The following is a 21,053-nucleotide window of genomic DNA, read 5'->3' on the forward strand; positions in this document are numbered from 1 at the left end:
CCTTGTTGTTCCCACCCACCCCACCCTCCCTCCCTTGCCTAGTCATTGTTGTTCCCACTCTCCCTCCCCTAGTCCTTGTTGTTCGCATCCTCCTTCCCTTCACGATCGTTGCTGTTCCCACCCTCCTTCCCTTCCCCAGTCCTTGTTGTTCCCACCCTCCCTCCCTTCCCTAGTCCTTGCTGTTCCCACCCACCCTCCCTTCCCTAGTCCTTGCTGTTCCCACCCACCCTCCCTTCCCTAGTCCTTGCTGTTCCCACCCACCCTCCCTTCCCTAGTCCTTGCTGTTCCCACCCTCCCTCCCTTCCCTAGTCCTTGCTGTTCCCAACCACCCTCCCTCCCTCCCTTCCCTAGTCCTTGTTGTTCCCACCCACCCTCCCTCCCTTGCCTAGTCCTTGTTGTTCTCACCCTCCCTCCCTTCCCTAGTCCTTGTTGTTCCCATCCTCCCTCCCTTCCGTAGTCCCTGTTTTCCCACCCTGCCTTCCCTAGTCCTTGTTTTTACCACCCACCCTCCCTCTCTTCCCTTGTCCTTGTTTTTCCCATCCCTTCCCTATTCCTTGTTTTTCCCACTCTTCCTCGCTGCTCTCATCCGTGTTGTTCCGATTCTTTGTGTTGTTCCCACCCTCCCTCCATCCCTAATCTGTGTTGTTCCCACCCTCCCTCGTCTGTGTAGTTTCTACCCTCCCTCCCTTGTCTGTGTTGTTCCCACCCTTCCTCCATTCCCACACTCCCTCCCTCGTCTGTGTTGTTACCACTCACCCACCCTTCCTTGTCAGTGCTGTTATCACCCTTCCTGGTCAATGCTGTTACCACCCACCCTTGTATGTGTTGTTCTAACCCATCCACCCTCGTCTGTGTTGTCCACTCCCTCCCTCATCTGTGTTGATCCCACCCTCCCTACATTGCCACTCTCCCTCCCTCGTCTGTGTTGTTCCCAAATCTCTCACCCTCTCGCTCTCCCTTGTCAGTGTTGTTCCTACCCTTCCTCCTTCCCTCGTCAGTGTTGTTTGATCTGTGTTGTTCTCCCCACCCTCCCTCCCTTATCTCCCTCATCTGTGTTGTTACCGACCACCTTCCCTCCCTGCCTCGTCTGTGTTAACACTCACCACCCTCCCATGTCTGTGTTGAATCCATTCATCATCTGTCTTGTTCCCACCCACCCACATCCCTTCCTCATCTGTCTAGTTCCCAACCACCCACCCTCCCTTCCTCATCTGTCTTGCTAACATCCACCCATCATCCCTTCCTCATCTGTCTTGTTCCCGGTCCTTATCTGTCTTGTTCCCACCCACCAACCCTCCCTTCGCCATCTGTCTTGTTCCCAAACAACCACCCTCCCTTCCTCATCTGTCTTGCTAACATCCACCCATCATCCCTTCCTCATCTGTCTTGTTCCCGATCCTCATCTGTCTTGTTCCCACCCACCAACCCACCCTTCGCCATCTGTCTTGTTCCCACCCACCAACCCACCCTTCCTCAGCTGTCTTGTTCCCACCCACCCACCCTTCCTCATCTGTCTTGTTCCCACCCACCCTTCCTCATCTGTCTTGTTCCCACCCACCCTTCCTCATCTGTCTTGTTCCCACCCACCCACCCTTCCTCATCTGTCTTGTTCCCACCCACCCACCCTTCCTCATCTGTCTTGTTCCCACCCACCCACCCTTCCTCATCTGTCTTGTTCCCACCCACCCACCCTTCCTCATCTGTCTTGTTCCCACCCACCCACCCTTCCTCATCTGTCTTGTTCCCACGCACCCACCCTTCCTCATCTGTCTTGTTCCCACCCACCCACTCTTCCTCATCTGTCTTGTTCCCACCCACCCACTCTTCCTCATCTGTCTTGTTCCCACCCACCCACCCTTCCTCATCTGTCTTGTTCCCACCCACCCACCCTTCCTCATCTGTCTTGTTCCCACCCACCCACCCTTCCTCATCTGTCTTGTTCCCACCCACCCACCCTTCCTCATCTGTCTTGTTCCCACCCACCCACCCTTCCTCATCTGTCTTGTTCCCACCCACCCTTCCTCATCTGTCTTGTTTCCACCCACCCACCCTTCCTCATCTGTCTTGTTCCCACCCTCCCTCGTCTGTGTTGTTTCTACCATCCCTCCCTTGTCTGTGTTGTTCTCACCCTCGTCTATGCTGTTCCCACCCTTCCTCCATTCCCACTCTCCCTCCCTTGTCAGTGTTGTTCCTACCCTTCCTCCTTCCCTCGTCAGTATTGTTTGATCAGTGTTGTTCTCCCCACCCACCCACCCTTCCTCATCTGTCTTGTTCCCATCCACCTAACCTCCCTTCCGTATGTGTCTTGTTCCCATCCACCCACCCTCCCCTCCTCATCCGTCTTGTTCCCACCCAGCCACCCACCCTCCCTCCCTTCCTCATCAGTATTGTCCCCGCTCACCCGCCCTCCCTTCCTCATGTGTCTTGTTCCACCCCACCCTCCCTTCTTCATCCGTGTCGTTGCCACCCACCCTCCCTTCCTCATCCGTCTTGTTCCCGGCCACCCTCCCTTCCCCATCTGTCTTGTTCCCGCCCACCCTCTCTTCCTCATCGATCTTGTTCCTGCCCACACTGCCTTCCTCATCTGTCTTGTTCCCTCCCACCCTCCCTTCCTCATCTGTCTTGTTCCCTCCCACCCTCCCTTCCTCATCTGTCTTGTTCCCTCCCACCCTCCCTTCCTCATCTGTCTTGTTCCCGCCCTGTCTTGTTCCCGCCCACCCTCCCTTCCTCATCTGTCTTGTTCCCGCCCACCCTCCCTTCCTCAACTGTCTTGTTCCTGCCCACCCTCCCTTCCTCAACTGTCTTGTTCCCGCCCACCCTCCCTTCCTCATCTGTCTTGTTCCCACCCACCCTTCCTCTTCTGTCTTGTTCTCATCCCTTCCTCATCTGTCTTGTTCCCACCCTCCCTCGTCTGTGTTGTTTCTACCATTCCTCCCTTGTCTGTGTTGTTCTCACCCTCGTCTATGCTGTTCCCACCCTTCCTCCATTCCCACTCTCCCTCCCTCGTCAGAGTTGTTTGATCAATGTTGTTCTCCCCACCCTCCCTCCCTTATTTCCCTCATCTGTGTTGTTACCGACCACCCTCCTTCCCTTGTCTGTGTTGTTCCAGACCACCCTCTCTCCCTGCTTCGTCTGTGTTAACAATCGCCACCCTCCCACGTCTGTGTTGTATCCATTCATCATCTGTCTTGTTCCCACCCACCCACATCCCTTCCTCATCTGTCTTGTTTCCAACCACCCACCCTCCCTTCCTCATCTGTCTTGTTAACATCCACCCACCATCCCTTCCTCATCTGTCTTGTTCCTGATCCTCATCTGTCTTGTTCCCACCCACCAACCCTCTCTTCCTCCTCTGTCTTGTTCCCACCCACCCTCCCTTCCTCACCTGTCTTGTTCCCACCCACCCACCCTTCCTCATCTGTCTTGTTCCCACCCACCCACCCTTCCTCATCTGTCCTGTTCCCACCCACCCACCCTTCCTCATCTGTCTTGTTCCCACCCACCCACCCTTCCTCATCTGTCTTGTTCCCACCCACCCACCCTTCCTCATCTGTCTTGTTCCCACCCACCCACCCTTCCTCATCTGTCTTGTTCCCACCCACCCACCCTTCCTCATCTGTCTTGTTCCCACCCACCCACCCTTCCTCATCTGTCTTGTTCCCACCCACCCACCCTTCCTCATCTGTCTTGTTCCCACCCACCCACCCATCCTCATCTGTCTTGTTCCCACCCACCCACCCATCCTCATCTGTCTTGTTCCCACCCACCCACCCATCCTCATCTGTCTTGTTCCCACCCACCCACCCATCCTCATCTGCTTGTTACCACCCACCCACCCATCCTCATCTGTCTTGTTCCCACCCACCCACCCACCCACCCATCCTCATCTGTCTTGTTCCCACCCACCCACCCTTCCTCATCTGTCTTGTTCCCACCCACCCACCCTTCCTCATCTGTCTTGTTCCCACCCACCCACCCTTCCTCATCTGTCTTGTTCCCACCCACCCACCCTTCCTCATCTGTCTTGTTCCCACACACCCACCCTTCCTCATCTGTCTTGTTCCCACACACCCACCCTTCCTCATCTGTCTTGTTCTCACCCACCCACCCTTCCTCATCTGTCTTGTTCTCATCCCTTCCTCATCTGTCTTGTTCCCACCCTCCCTTGTCTGTGTTGTTCTCACCCTCCCTTGTCTGTGTTGTTCTCACCCTCCCTCCCTTGTCTGTGATGTTCTCACCCTTCCTCCCTCGTCTATGCTATTCCCACCCTTCCTCCATTCCCACACTCCCTCCCTCGTCTGTGTTGTTACCACTCACCCACCCTCCCTTGTCAGTGCTGTTATCACCCTCCCTCGTCAATGCTGTTCCCACCCACCCTCATCAGTCTTGGTCCCGCCCACTCACCCTTCCTCATCTGTCTTGTTCCCACCCACCCTTCCTCATCTGTCTTGTTCCCATCCACCTAACCTCCCTTCCGCATGTGTCTTGTTCCCATTCACCCACCCTCCCCTCCTCATCTGTCTTGTTCCGACCCAGCCACCCACCCTCCCTCCCTTCCTCATCAGTATTGTCCCCGCTCACCCACCCTCCCTTCCTCATGTGTCTTGTTCCACCCCACCCTCCCTTCTTCATCCGTGTCGTTGCCACCCACCCTCCCTTCCTCATCCGTCTTGTTCCCGGCCACCCTCCCTTCCTCATCTGTCTTGTTCCCTCCCACCCTCATCTGTCTTGTTCCCTTCCACCCTCCCTTCCTCATCTGTCTTGTTCCCTCCCACCCTCCCTTCCTCATCTGTCTTGTTCCCGGCCTGTCTTGTTCCCGCCCACCCTCCCTTCCTCATCTGTCTTGTTCCCGCCCACCCTCCCTTCCTCATCTGTCTTGTTCCCGCCCACCCTCCCTTCCTCAACTGTCTTGTTCCCGCCCACCCTCCCTTCCTCAACTGTCTTGTTCCTGAAAACCCTCCGTTCCTCAACTGTCTTGTTCCCGCCCACCCTCCCTTCCTCATCTGTCTTGTTCCTGCCCACCCTCCCTTCCTCATCTGTCTTGTTCCTGCCCACCCTCCCTTCCTCATCTGTCTTGTTCTCACCTACCCTCCCTTCCTCATCTATCTTGTTACCACCCACCCTCCCTTACTCATCTGTCTTGTTACCACCCACCCTCCCTTCCTCATCTGTTTAGTTACCACCCACCCTTGTCTGTGTTGTTCTCACCCTCCCTCCCTTGTCTGTGATGTTCTCACCCTTCCTCCCTCGTCTATGCTATTCCCACCCTTCCTCCATTCCCACACTCCCTCCCTCGTCTGTGTTGTTACCACTCACCCACCCTCCCTTGTCAGTGCTGTTGTCCCCCTCCCTCGTCAGTGCTGTTATCACCCTCCCTCGTCAGTCTTGGTCCCACCCACTCACCCTTCCTCATCTGTCTTGTTCTCACCCACCCTTCCTCATCTGTCTTGTTCCCATCCACCTAACCTCCCTTCCGCATGTGTCTTTTTCCCATCCACCCACCCTCCCCTCCTCATCTGTCTTGTTCCCACCCAGCCACCCACCCTCCCTCCCTTCCTCATCAGTATTGTCCCCGCTCACCCACCCTCCCTTCCTCATGTGTCTTGTTCCACCCCACCCTCCCTTCTTCATCCGTGTCGTTGCCACCCACCCTCCCTTCCTTATCCATCTTGTTCCCGGCCACCCTCCCTTCCTCATCTGTCTTGTTCCCTCCCACCCTCATCTGTCTTGTTCCCTCCCACCCTCATCTGTCTTGTTCCCTCCCACCCTCCCTTCCTCATCTGTCTTGTTCCCTCCCACCCTCCCTTCCTCATCTGTCTTGTTCCCGGCCTGTCTTGTTCCCGCCCACCTTCCCTTCTTCATCTGTCTTGTTCCCGCCCACCCTCCCTTCCTCAACTGTCTTGTTCCCACCCACCCTCCCTTCCTCAACTGTCTTGTTCCTGAAAACCCTCCCTTCCTCAACTGTCTTGTTCCCGCCCACCCTCCCTTCCTCATCTGTCTTGTTCCTGCCCACCCTCCCTTCCTCATCTGTATTGTTCCTGCCCACCCTCCCTTCCTCATCTGTCTTGTTCTCACCTACCCTCCCTTCCTCATCTATCTTGTTACCACCCACCCTCCCTTACTCATCTGTCTTGTTACCACCCACCCTCCCTTCCTCATCTGTTTAGTTACCACCCACCCTCCTTCATCTGTCTTGTTCATCCACCCTCCCTTCCTCATCTGTCTTGTTCTCAGCCACCCACTCTCTTTTTCGGTAGTGTTCCCATAGTCTATTTTGTTCAGGATCGTCTCTGTTGTTCCCACCCATCCTGGTCTGTGTTGTTGGCAACCACCCGCCCACCATTGTCTGTGTTGTTCCCAACCACCCACCCACCCTCATCTGTATTGTTCCCAACCACCCATCCACACTTGTCTGTTGTTCCCAACCAACGTCTGTGTTTTTCCCACTCACCCTTCAGTGTTTTTCCCCACAACCCACTTCCTTGTTCGTCTGTGTTTTTCCCACTTGCCCCCCTTCCCCGTCTGTGTTTTAATTTCTCTTCTCTGTTTTGCCCCCACCCCCTCTTCCTCGTCTGTTGTTTCCAGCCATTCACCCTCTCTTGTCTGTGTTGTTCCCACCCACCCACTTTTCCTCCCTCTTATGTGTTGTATCCTCCGTCGTCTGTGTTGTTTCCCCGCCCACCCTTCCTCCATCGTCTGTGTTGTACATCCCTTGCCTGTATTGTACCCTGTCTGTATTGTGTACCATCGTCTATATTGTATCCCACCCTTCCTCCCTCAACTGTGTTGTTCCCACCCACCCACCCTTCTTCCCTTGTCTGTATTGTTCCCAACCCTCATCTGTGTTGTTATCCCTTGTCTGTATTGTACCCCACCTACCGTTCCTTGTCTGTGTTGTACCCCGCATATCCATCCTCCCTTGTTTGTATTGTACCCTGCCCACCCATGCTCCCTCGTCTGTATTGTACCCCACTCACCCTCCCTCGTCTGTATTGTACCCCACATCCACCTATCCTCCCTCCCACCCACATCTGTGTTGTTCCCACATCCGCCCACCTTTCCACCCTCATCTGCGTTGTTCCCACATCCACGGACCCTCCCTTCTTCCCTCGTCTGTGTTGTTCCCAACCCTCGTCTGTATTGTACATCCCCGTCTGTATTGTACCCCAACGTCTGTATTGAATAACACTCTTCTGTATTGTATCCCACTGATCCTCCCTCGTCTGGATTGTAACCCCACCTGCCCGTGCCACCTTCGTCTGTGTTGTGAACCTTCCCCCCTCGTCTGTGTTGTTCCCACATTCACCGACGCTCACTCCCTTCCTAGTCCGTGTTGTCCCAACCCTCGTCTGTGTGGTTATCCCTCGTCTGTATTGTACAGCAACCATCCCCCTCCCTCGTCGGTATTGTATCCCCTCCACCCACCCTCCTTCGTCTATATTGTACACCACCAACCCACACTCCCTCATCTGTATTGTACCCCACCCACCTTCCCTTGTCTGTATTGTACCCAACCACCCTTCCTCATCTGTATTGTACCTGTCCACCCACCCGCCATCGTCTGTGTTTTAGCCACCCTCCTTCCCTCCCTTGTCTGTGTTGTTCCTAACCCTCGTCTGTGTTGTACCCACCCACCCTTCCTCCCTCGTCTGTGTTGTTGCCACCCACCCACCCTTCCTCCCTCGTCTGTGTTGTTGCCACCCACCCACCCTTCCTCCCTCGTCTGTGTTGTTCCCAGCCACCCACCCTTCCTCCCTCGTCTGTGTTGTTCCCAGCCACCTGCGCCGCCTTCGTCTGTGTTGTGAACCTTTCCGCCTCATCTGTGTTATTCCCACATCCACGACCCTCCCTCCCTCCCACTTCTGTGTTGTTCCCAAATCCGCAAAACCTTCCACCATCGTCTTTGTTGTTCCCGCATCCACCGACCCTTCCTTGTCTGTGTTGTTCCCAACCCTCGTCTTTGTTGTTATCCCTTGTCTGTATTGTACCCCACCTACCATCCCTTGTCTGTATTGTACCCCGCATATCCACCCTCTCTTGTTTGTATTGTACTCTGATGTCTGTATTGTACCCCACTCACCCTCCCTCCCTTGTCTGTATTGTACCCCATACACGCACCATCCCTTGTCTGTATTGTACCCCACATCCACCCTCCCACCCACATCTGTGTTGTTCCCACATCCGCTCACCCTTCCACCCTCATCTGTGTTGTTCCCACATCCACGGACCCTCCCTTCTTCCCTCGTCTGTGTTGTTCCCAACCCTCGTCTGTATTGTACATCCCCGTCTGTATTGTACCCCAACGTCTGTATTGAATAACACTCTTCTGTATTGTATCCCACTGATCCTCCCTCGTCTGGATTGTAACCCCACCTGCCCGTGCCACCTTCGTCTGTGTTGTGAACCTTCCCCCCTCGTCTGTGTTGTTCCCACATTCACCGACGCTCACTCCCTTCCTCGTCCGTGTTGTCCCAACCCTCGTCTGTGTGGTTATCCCTCGTCTGTATTGTACAGCAACCATCCCCCTCCCTCGTCGGTATTGTATCCCCTCCACCCACCCTCCTTCGTCTATATTGTACACCACCAACCCACACTCCCTCATCTGTATTGTACCCCACCCACCTTCCCTTGTCTGTATTGTACCCAACCACCCTTCCTCATCTGTATTGTACCTGTCCACCCACCCGCCATCGTCTGTGTTTTAGCCACCCTCCTTCCCTCCCTTGTCTGTGTTGTTCCTAACCCTCGTCTGTGTTGTACCCACCCACCCTTCCTCCCTCGTCTGTGTTGTTGCCACCCACCCACCCTTCCTCCCTCGTCTGTGTTGTTGCCACCCACCCACCCTTCCTCCCTCGTCTGTGTTGTTCCCAGCCACCCACCCTTCCTCCCTCGTCTGTGTTGTTCCCAGCCACCTGCGCCGCCTTCGTCTGTGTTGTGAACCTTTCCGCCTCGTCTGTGTTATTCCCACATCCACGACCCTCTCTCCCTCCCACTTCTGTGTTGTTCCCACATCCGCAAACCCTTCCACCATCGTCTGTGTTGTTCCCGCATCCACCGACCCTCCCTTCCTTGTCCGTGTTGTTCCCAACCCTCGTCTTTGTTGTTATCCCTTGTCTGTATTGTACCCCACCTACCATCCCTTGTCTGTATTGTACCCCGCATATCCACCCTCTCTTGTTTGTATTGTACTCTGATGTCTGTATTGTACCCCACTCACCCTCCCTCCCTTGTCTGTATTGTACCCCATACACGCACCATCCCTTGTCTGTATTGTACCCCACATCCACCTATCCTCCCTCCCACCCACATCTGTGTTGTTCCCACATCCGCCCACCCTTCCACCCTCATCTGTGTTGTTCCCACATCCACGGACCCTCCCTTCTCCCCTTGTCTGTGTTGTTCCCAACCCTCGTCTGTATTGTACATCCCTGTCTGTATTGTACCCCAACGTCTGTATTGAATAACACTCTTCTGTATTGTATCCAACTGATCCTCCCTCGTCTGTATTGTAACCCCACCTACCCGCGCCACCTTCGTCTGTGTTGTGAACCTTTCCCCCTCGTCCGTGTTGTTCCCACATTCACCAACGCTCCCTCCCTCGTCCGTGTTGTCCCAACCCTCGTCTGTGTTGTTATCCCTCGTCTGTATTGTACCGCAACCACCCCCCTCCCTCCCTCGTCGGTATTGTACCCCCTACACCCACCGTCCTTCGTCTATATTGTACAAAACCAACCCACACTCCCTCATCTGTATTGTACCCCGATCTTCTGTATTGTACCACGCCCACCTTCCCTTGTTTGTATTGTACCCCATCGTCTGTATTGCAATCCCTTGTCTGTATGGTACCCAACCACCCTCCCTCATCTGTATTGTAACCAACCATCCACCCTCCCTTGTCTGTATTCTACCTGCCCACCCACCCGCCATCGTCTGTGTTTTAGCCACCGTCCGTCCCTCCCTCATCGGTGTTGTTCCTAACCCTTGTGAGTGTTGTTCCCATCCACCCACTCTTCCTCCCTCGTCTGTGTTGTTGACACCCACCCACCCTTCCTCCCTCGTCTGTTGTTACCACCCACTCACACTCTCTCCCTCGTCTGTGTTGTTCCCACCCACCCACGCCGCCTTCGTCTGTGTTGTGAACCTTTCCACCTTGTCTGTGTTGTTCCCACATCCACCGACCCTCCCTCGCTCCCACGTCTGTGTTGTTCCCACATCTGCCCACCCTTCCACCCTCGTCTGTGTTGTTCCCACATCCATGGACCCTCCCTCGTCTGTGATGTTCCCAACCCTCGTCTGTATTGTACATCCCTCATCTGTATTGTACCCCAAAGTCTGTATTGTATAACCCTCGTCTATATTGTATCCCACCCACAGATCCTTCCTCTTCTATATTGTATCCCACTGATCCTTCCTTGTCTGTAATGTAACCCCTCCCACCCGCGCCGACATTTGTCTGTGTTGTGAACCTTTCCGCCTCGTCTGTGTTATTCCCAAATACACCGACCCTCCCACGTCTGTGTTGTTCCCACATCCGTCAACCCTTCCACCCTCGTCTGTGTTGTTCCCGGATCCACGACCCTCCCTTCCTGGTCTGTGTTGTTCCCAGTCTTAGTCTGTGTGTTATCCCTCGTCTGTATTGTACCCCACCCACCCGTCCACCCTCCCTTGCCTGTATTGTAGGACCCTTGTCTCGCTCCCTCCCCTGTGTTGTTTCAACCCTCCCTCGCTCCCTCCCCTGTGTTGTTTCAACCAACCCACCCACCCTCCCTTCCTTCCCTGTTGTGTTGTTCCCACCCACCCGTTGTCCCTCCCACCCTCCCTTCCTCCCCTGTGTTGTTGTCCCTCCCACCCACCCTTCCTCCCCTGTGTTGTTGTACCTCCCACCCACCCTTCCTCCCCTGTGTTGTTGTACCTCCCACCCACCCTTCCTCCCCTGTGTTGTTGTAACTCCCACCCACCCTTCCTCCCCTGTGTTGTTGTCCCTCCCACCCACTCTTCCTCCCCTGTGTTGTTCACCCTCCCACCCACCCTTCCTCCCCTGTGTTGTTCCCAATGTGTTGATACCTCTCGTTTGTTCCCTCCCAAACACCCTATGTTGTTCCCATCCCGCCCTCCCCTGTGTTGTTCCCACCCTCCCTACCTCCCCTGTGTTATTCCCACCCACCCTACCTCCACTGTGTTGTATCCACCCCCTTCCCTGTGTTGTTCCCAACACTCCTCTGTGCTGTTATCCACTCACACACCATCACTCCCTAGTCTGTGTTGTTATCCACTCACCCACCATCACTCCCTCGTCTCTGTTGTTCCCAGTCCTTCGTCTGTGTTGTTAACCCCACCCACCCTACCTCCTTGGTCTGTTATGTTAACCCCACCCACTCTACCTCCTTGGTCTGTGTTGTTAACCCCACCCACCCTACCTGCTTGGTCTGTGTTGTTCCCAATCCTTTGTCTGTTTAGTTCCCACCCTCCTTTCCTCATCTGTGTAGTTCCCAATCATCCACCCTCCCTCCCTTGTCTGTGTAGTAACCAACCCTCGTCTGTGTAATCCTCACCCTCCTTCCGTCATATGTGTAGTTCCCACCACCCACCCTCCTCTCCTCGTCTGCGTAGTTCCTCCCGACCACCCTCCTTCCCTCATCTGTGTAGTTTCCAATAACCCACTCTCCTTCCCTCATCTGTGTAGTTATTATCCCTCGTCTGTGTCGTTCCCAACCACGCTCCCTCCCTTGTCTGTTGTTCCCATCATCTGTTGTTCACCCCCACCCTCCCTCCTTCATCTGTTGTATCCCTCCATAGTTTTTTGTTCCCATATCGCCCTCCCTCCCTCGTCTGTTGTTCCCATTCGTCCCCTGTTGTTCCCACCATTCCTCCCTCCCTCCCTCGTCTGTGCTGTTCCCATACTCTCTCCCTTCCTCGTCTATGTTGTTCTTACCTTCCCTCATCATTGTTGCTCCCACCCTCCCTCCGTCCCTCATCGGTGTTGTTTTACCCCACCCTCTCTCCCTTGTCTGTGTTGTTTTCCCACACCCCTTTCCTTTGTCTGCGATGTTTTCTTCTGCCCCCTCTCCCTTGTTCGTGTTTCTTGCCTCCATCATCTGTTTTGCTTGCTCTCACCGCCCTCATCCATATACCCTGCATGCCCTCAGAGTTGTCTGTATTGCTTGCTCCCACCTCTATTCCCTCTTTCTGTTGTCTGTGGCGCTGCTTGGCCCCATCAGCCCTTCCTCCTTCCGTCACTACCCATAAAAAAAGCGTTATGACGCAGACACCACTGGCTGTGTGGTAACGCTTGTTCCCCGACACCCCCCAATATCGGTGTTGACCCATTGTTGCCCCCCCACCTTCCCTTCCAACGGAAATAAAAAAAAAAATGCTATCATGCGATCGGCAGTGAGCGCTTTATAGCGCCTTTTTATTTTGTACCTTTCCGCCATGCTGCAGTGTAGCAATGCAGCAGTAGAACATAGCTAAAAAACATTGACAAAGCAAATAGCTCTTGTCTCATAAGTGGACCTCTTGGCTTTGCCAGTGCTTGTTTAGGTCTGGCTAGACTGCGCAGCTGCTGCCAGACATTATGTGATCAACCTAATAAAGAGCTTTCAGAAGTACTACAGGAAGAGGCATTGGCCCGTCCACATGTTGGTAGCCAGGAGTACGTTGTGATTGGGAAAATACTGTGTGCTTCTGCGGAAAAAATTGCTTCCCCTCCACGCAGCTGTGAATATGTTTATTTATCCAGCTACTTGAACAAGCAGCAGCATGGCGACTGCCTGAGCGTGAACTTTTAAGGGTGATCAAACGACATGTAATGCTTTAAAGTAGTTTACTCATTTTGATGCACACGCCAAATATTAAAGACACAGTATAATAGTTAATCAAAAATGACAATATTCTTTTGGGCTTCTGTTCTTCTTTAATTTTCAGTAAAGTCTTCCACTCCCTTAATTTTCAGTAAAGTCTTCCACTCCCAGCGCGTTTCGTCGCTATAGGGATTAACACAAACGACTTCCTCAGGGCTGGAAGTAACATAAATAACGAAATTGAAATACATAATATTTGTATATAAATAATATGAATACGCCCAGATTACAACCTTATGCAGAGGAAAACTTTTGTGCATAGTAAATCAAGTAATCACTATACATTGTGCTCAGCAATTGCGCAAATCGTTAACATATCCTTATATTAAAGTATCCTTCTCCATAAACAGTGGTAAATGAAAACCAATAATAAGTAAATTGTCTCAATAAAGTGTCAGGTTGCCTTTCACCTAATATTATCGTTTTTCACCATCCCTAGTGAAACGCATGCTCAGTAAGTATCACCCGGAAATTATGTATCTATACCTTATTTCTTTGGTTTAAATGCCTAAAACAATTCAAATTGTGATAGAATATTAGTTGCTGCGAAGCACATGAGGCATAGGCTAATCAGTTTGTATAATGTTTGATCAAACAACTCAAGTCCTCCTATGTCTTACCTCCTAATCTGGTATATTTTCAGGTCAAATTCTCTCAAAGTTAACAATTTTCCCAAAACAACACAAATGCCGATGCTAGACCCTATAAGGTAAATACAGAAGCTAACGTGAGACCCTGACCGATTAAAATACCAACTCAGTGTTCATTTGTTTAAGTAAAATGCAACTAGTTTCATTATAAATCGTTTCCTACCTTTATTTATTATCAGTATATGAGCCAGCACCTCAGACTTCCACGTTATCCGTTTTATTTTTGAATTATCAGGCCTGCAATCTTCACCGACCTAGAAAGATTGTAATATATAACTGCTTGGGCTATTAATAATTTGCCGTAGTTAGTTAATGACTTTTTCAGAAGCAACTCTTACCCCACGATAAGCTCCTTGTGCAGTGTCATAATATCTTTTCAATTGGACAAAATTAGTTCCTGCCAAGTTCCCTGAAGTACGGGGACCTATGATTAAGAACAGGAAACTATTCAAAATCGGCCGTCACAAGTATCTCAATCGCTAATCTACCAACACCGTAAGGCTGGGGACGCGTATCTATAACTAACGCTTACCTCGTAACGCTCTCGCCACCCCGATACAGGTACGCGTAGGCGGTACCCGTTATTCAACTCCCTTGAATTATAGACATGAAAAACAAAAAGGTGACTAACTCTACGTTATCCACAGCGGGCGCCATCTTGAACAGTATCGGAGTATATGCAAACACATCTATTATCACACTATATTGTATCTATCCAAATAATTAATACATTGTTATCAATATAACAGGTCACAGATAATAAAATAAATCCCACTAAAGTAAAGAATTATAACATTCAACTGACCCAATTATTCACTATGGTTGCCAATATTGTGCTGAAATCTTATAAGTAGAAATATAATATCGATTAAGACTCACTAAAAATCACTAGCAGTAGTGCGTTTTTTGTCGCAATAGATAGCCATTTACACATGTTTAAATTTCAACACGTGTTCATAATAGAGTAGTATAAATCGTTCATAGCACAGTTTTCTACATAATTATTAAACAAATGACAATTAATTAGATTGTTAGATACAGCTTGCCTATGCTGAGTTATGTCTAACGTGCCATATATATATTAATAGATTACTCACAAGTCAAATATTTATACTACTATCCTATATATATATATATATATATATCTGTTGAATAATCCTTATAAAGGATTCCATATTAACAATTGCACTGAAAAGCTTGATTGACATCACTCAATATTTAATCTCCTAGGAAATACTGCAGCTCCTGGTCAAAATTCAGACCCTCTTCCATGGCCCTCAAACGCATGATCCACCTAGCCTCATGCCTTCGCAGTTTAAGCTCCCTATTTCCACCCCGTGGATCCAATTTAACATGTTCAGTGCCAAAAAATTGAAATGACTTGGCTGGACCATGTGCTTTACAACTGTAGACATGTTCTGCAATAGGGTATCTCATGTCATTATATTTAATTGCTCTCATATGTTCACTGACACGATCTTTTAAGGCCCTTATTGTGCTGCCCACATAAATTCTTTCACATTTACACATGATCACATATACAACATATTTGGTACTGCAATTAATGTTGGTTAAAATATTGTACGTTTGATCTCTATTGTCCTTAAATTGCTTAGTTTTGTCTTTCGCATGTTCGAGGCATGTGGGCTGCTGAATTCATATCTGTGCATAGATCGCCGCCTAGTGTTGGGTCCGGATGATTGCACATTGTTGTCCTGGAAGAGTCTTCGAAGTATCACGAGATAGGTGGCTCCTCCCCTGGACTACAGTGCGCATGGGCATCCCCTCCATCCTTAGATTGTTTTTTTCCGCCATTGGGTTTGGATGTCCTAATCTTAGCTCTTAGAGTATTTAGGCCTTTTATTCGTCGGTATTGTTTTCGTTCGGCGCTGAGTAGTTTCATCGAAGTTAGCCTTTTGTCCTTCGACGTCCGAGGCCCGATCAAGATCGACGATGGAACCAAAAACATCGAATAGCCCCTTCAAGCGTTGCCCTCTTTGCAACGCTAAGTATGCTCGCTTCGACGTGCACCCGGTGTGCAACAAGTGCCTCTCTCCAAACCACGACGAAGCCACCTGCATGGCGTGCTCCAGGTTTCGATCGAAGAAGACCCTTCGCATTCGTCGAGCAGCTCGGCTCGAGGCGCAGAAAGTGGCGCCGCACCCGGACAACATCTTCGGAACCGAATATGAGGAGGTCGTGGACCTTGAGGTTCGGGGAGAGATGTCGGATCCGGCGTCGGAGCGTGAATCCGACTATGATGCCGAAGACGAACATATACTAGATGAAGAGGAGGATGACGTCGTCGTACAGGTAGGAGACGACGAAGAGGCCCTTGGGGCCGAGGAGTATGGCTCGGAAAATGAGCTAGGCCCTCAGGTCGCCACAGGGCCAAAGGAGGCACTCAATATGGCTCAGGTCGCGGGATCGCCACAAGGCCTTAACCAACATCATTCCTCTCGTTCTTCCGCCCCGCATAAACGCCCGGCGTCGAACTATCCTAAAGAGCCATCGGTATCTAAAGCGCCATCACTCGATCAACGGGAATCGAAACTGAAGGCAACGGCACCGAAATCGAAACCGAAAGTAAAAGAGTCTCTCCACGGCAGCAAGGCCTCGAAGCCCTCGGAGCCGAAGACACACAAGACGGCTGTCGACGCCGAGAGAGGTCATGGGGACATCGAGCCATGGGCGGCACCGAAACTCAAAGCCAAGGTTGCCGACCCGAAGGTATCGGCGCCAAGGAGCGTCAACACAGATATGGAGAGCGGCCATCGAGAGCCAACCCATCCCACTATTCGTGTCCAGAAGACGACATCTGGTACGGGGTTTGATGCCACAACGAAAAAGGCGTCGAAGGACCGTGTCCAATCCACAACGCCATCTCCCTTTGTCAAGCAGAAGGTGTCGGAGTCGTTATTACGCATCCACGACAAGGCCTCCATAACTGGTGCGAAGACAGGCCCGCAGCCGAAAACGGTCAGCGCGGTTCACGTCGCGTCGACGCATATAAAGTTCGGCCTCCCACCAGCGGTGCGACCGAAGATGTTCGACGCCAAGAAGGGTCTCGACCCGCAAGAAGCTATCGACCCGAAGAAAACTGTCGATGCACCAACAGGAATACAGATGGGACAGAGAGCTGTTGCAGTGCCTCACGAAGATGAGGTTCCAAGGCAGTTTATCGATGCCACCACTGGTAGACTTTCCATATACAAACGGAAAATCGTAACAGAGACACCAATGGAGCCATACAAGATTCCATTGAAAAAGAAGAGAACCACATCACCAGTTCTGGTGGAACATATTCAATTTGGCACCCCAGAAACTCAGTCATTCTCACCCACACACTCTGATACGGATGCTGGAGATGATGGTGATGTTGAGGGCACTTATCCTGTGGATACTGACCCTGAGGACCAAAACCAACCTTGGGTGGACAATACGGATGCAGGGGACACACATACTGCTCCAGACACACAGGCATATGTGGCAAAAACGTCTCCTACAGAGGACACTGCTGCTTTCAATGCCTTCATTGAAAGAGCCGCCAACAATCATGACGTACAGCTCCACACTGATCCTATTGAGGACGACTTTCTAATGGATACCTTCTCTACCTCAGAAAGATCTGTGAAAACTCTGCCCATGCTGAAGGGGGTCCTAAAACAGGCTAATGACATTTTTAAGGAGACCACTAGGGCGAGAGTCCTTAACCCTAGAATTGAAAAAAAATATAGGCCAGCTCCAGTGGACCCTGCCTACATAAAAGGACAGTTGCCTTTAGACTCATTGGTGGTTTCCAATGCTCGGAAGAGAGCCAACTCACAGACAACGGGTGATGCTCCTCCCCCCGACAAGGAGTCTAAGGTCTTGGAAACATCAGGAAAAAGGGTTGCTGCACAGGCGGCTAACATCTGGAGAATTGCCAACACTCAGGCACTTCTGGCTAGATACGACAGGGCGCATTATGATACCCTAGAGACACTGTTGCAGCACCTCCCAGATCAGTATAAAGAAGGAGCGGAGACACTTATTAGGGAAGGGAAGCTCATAAGCAACGCTTGCATTAAATGCGCTCTTGACGCAGCTGACACTGCAGCTAGGGCTATCAACACCAGCGTCATGTTAAGAAGGCATGCTTGGTTGAGAATCTTGGGATTCAAACCAGAGATACAAACAACTATACTCAATCAACCGTTCAACCCTAACTCCCTCTTTGGCCCTGAAGTTGACACCACCCTAGAAAAACTCAAAAAGATACAGAGACTGCAAAGTCTATTGGGGCTCTGCAATCCCAGCAGTTTCGGAGTGGGTCCTTTCGTCGCTCTAGCAACAGAGGACCATCTAAAACCCAGAACTCCCAACAGTCGCAGTACACTAAAGGAGGTCCACAGCCCACCTATAACAAAAATAATAGAGGTGGATACCGTGGAAACAACATCAACGGCAGAGGCCTAGGAAACAACAGCTCCAGGTCCTCCGCCACCAACAAACAGTGACGCCTTGTCACTGCCCCCCGACCACGTAACACCTGTCGGGGGGAGACTCCAGAAGTTCCTGCCAGTCTGGGAATCCATTACTACAGACAGGTGGGTGAGAGAAATTATCCAGTACGGTTATTGTCTGGAGTTCACGTCCACTCCACCCAACATACCACCAAGGCACCGTCATATGTCCGCAGAGCACTTGCACTTATTCCAACAGGAGGTTCTCAGTATGCTCCAAAAAGGAGCCATAGAACTCGTGCCTGCAAAGGAAAAAGGATCAGGGGTGTACTCACTGTATTTTCTGATCCCCAAAAAGGATGGATCTCTCAGACCCATACTAGATTTAAGACCTCTAAACCGTTACATTCTGTCAGAGCATTTTCACATGCTCACTCTGCAACAAGTACTGCCGTTGCTCAGTCAGGGAGACTTTCTAGCAACATTAGACCTCAAAGATGCGTATTTCCATATACTCATACACCCCTCGCACAGAAAGTATCTCAGGTTCACTGTTCTCAATCAACATTACCAGTTCAAAGTCCTCCCTTTCGGGGTAGCGACGGCACCCAGAGTGTTCACCAAGTGCCTGGCAACAGTGGCGGCACACTTAAGGAGACAGCACATACATGTATATCCTTATCTGGACGACTGGCTTATCCAGGGAAAGTCGGCCCAGCACTGTGCCAGCCACATGTCCCACACCATTCACCTTCTTCACAGCCTGGGCTTCTCACTGAATTATCCAAAGTCCCACCTTCAACCCAACCACGTACAGCAGTACCTAGGCGCAACCATAGACACTCTGGCAGCCACGGCACAGCCAAATTCAGTGAGGATCAACAGCATTCAGTTGCTCATAAAGAAGTTCAGACCTCAACACTCACTCCCAGCAAGAGTGTTTATGCAGTTGATAGGCATGATGGCCTCCTGCATCTTCATAGTCCCACACGCGAGATTACATATGCGCCCGCTTCAGGAGTGCTTAGCACGTCAGTGGAATCAGGCCCACGGACAGTTAAAAGACCTAGTGTTGGTGAGCGGTCGGGCATACAACTCTCTGCATTGGTGGAATCCACAAAACCTTTGCGAGGGCCGACCGCTCCGAGAGCCTGTTCCAAAAATCATACTGACAGCGGACGCGTCTCTCCAGGGATGGGGAGCTCATGTACTCAATTACACAGTGCAGGGACTCTGGTCGACACAGCAAAGGAGGATGCACATCAACCTTTTGGAACTAATGGCGGTCTTCCTTGCAATGAAAGCATTCAAAGTACACTTGTGCAACAAGGTCGTGTTGATCCGAACGGACAACATGACCGCCATGTACTACATACAGAAGCAGGGAGGAACACACTCGCCACAGTTGTCTCATCTGGCTCAGAGCATGTGGAAGTGGGCCATTCAGAGGAACATCTTCCTCATGGCGGAACACCTCCCGGGCAAGGACAACCAGATGGCAGATCTGCTCAGCAGGCACAGCCACCAAATGCACAAGTGGGAGATACATCCATCAGTACTCCAACCGTACTTCCAACAGTGGGGTCATCCAGAGATAGACCTATTCGCCACAAGGGAAAACGCAAAATGCCAAAACTTTGCCGCCAGGTTCCCACATCCACAGTCGCAAGGCAATGCGATATGGATGAACTGGTCCGGCAAATTTGCGTACGCTTTTCCCCCAGCACCATTAATACCGCTGGTGGCACGCAAACTCAAGTAACACTCGATGACGCTCATCCTAGTTGCTCCAACGTGGGCACGCCAGCCATGGTACACCACTTTTCTGGAACTCTCCGTGGTACCGCATCAAAGACTACGGCTCACACCCACACTTTTAACGCAGAGCCGTGGCGAGATTCAGCACCCAGATCCGCAACAGCTGAACCTGGCGATCTGGCTCCTGAGATCCTAGAATTTGGCTACCTAAACTTGCCTCCAGACTGTATGAATATCATCAAAGAGGCAAGGAGACCCACTACCAGAGCATGCTATGCGGCAAAGTGGAAGAGATTTGTCATGTATTGTAAAAATAATGACATTAATCCACTGGATGCGTCAACCCAAAACATTATCTGTTATTTATTACACTTATACAGATGCAATCTAGCATACAATTCCATCCGTATACATTTAACCGCACTAGCAGCTTACCTTCAAAACAGGCGGCACCTCTCACTCTTCAAAGTGCCTGCCATCAAAGCTTTCCTGGAGGGCCTCAAACGTGTGATTCCCCCTAGACACCCCCCGTCACCAGTCTGGAACCTAAATGTGGTCCTCACCAGACTGATGGGACCACCTTTTGAACCTCTACACTCCTGTGAGATTCAATTTCTAACCTGGAAAGTAGCTTTCCTCGTTGCCATTACTTCCCTAAGACGAGTTAGTGAACTTCAGGCACTCACCATTCAGGAGCCATTTATACAGGTTCATGCAAACAGGGTTGTGCTACGCACCAACCCTACTTTCATGCCCAAGGTCATTTCGCAGTTCCATATGAACCAATCTATAGAACTACCAGTGTTTTATCCTAATCCTGAGAATGTGGCGGAGAGAATGCTCCACACACTTGATATCAAAAGAGCTCTCATGTACTATATTGATAGAACACGAGCTTTCAGGAAGACAAAACAACTGTTTGTTGCCTTTTCCCCGCAACACAAGGGCAACCCCATTTCCAAAGCAGGGATAGCTAGGTGGATCGTTAAATGTATACAGATTTGCTATGAAAAAGCTAAGCGCACACTAACGATTCCTCCGAGAGCCCACTCCACTCAAAAGTTGGGGGCCTCCATGGCTTTCCTGGGAAATATTCCCTTAGAGGAGATATGTAGAGCAGCCACATGGTCCACTATACATACCTTTACCAAACACTACTGTGTAGATGTACACTCAAGACAGCAGGCTGCTGTAGGACAGGCTGTTCTCAAAACCCTTTTTCAGACTGCTGCAGCTGACACGGGCAGCCGCCGCTAAACGGAGGGACTGCTATATAATCTATGCACAGATATGAATTCAGCAGCCCACATGCCTCGAACTGATTATGCTACTTACCAGTA

General features: G+C 51.2%; 1 protein-coding gene across 1 annotated transcript in view; it reads left to right on the forward strand.

Annotated features, from left to right (window-relative positions):
* The window catches only part of ITGB1BP1 (integrin subunit beta 1 binding protein 1), a 192,341-nt gene that overhangs the window by 120,435 nt on the left and 50,853 nt on the right, over positions 1-21,053 (forward strand). The gene's annotated exons all lie outside the window — the stretch shown is intronic.

Source organism: Triturus cristatus, chromosome 6, assembly GCF_964204655.1.
Source record: "Triturus cristatus chromosome 6, aTriCri1.1, whole genome shotgun sequence".
NCBI classification, from domain to species: Eukaryota; Metazoa; Chordata; class Amphibia; order Caudata; family Salamandridae; genus Triturus; species Triturus cristatus.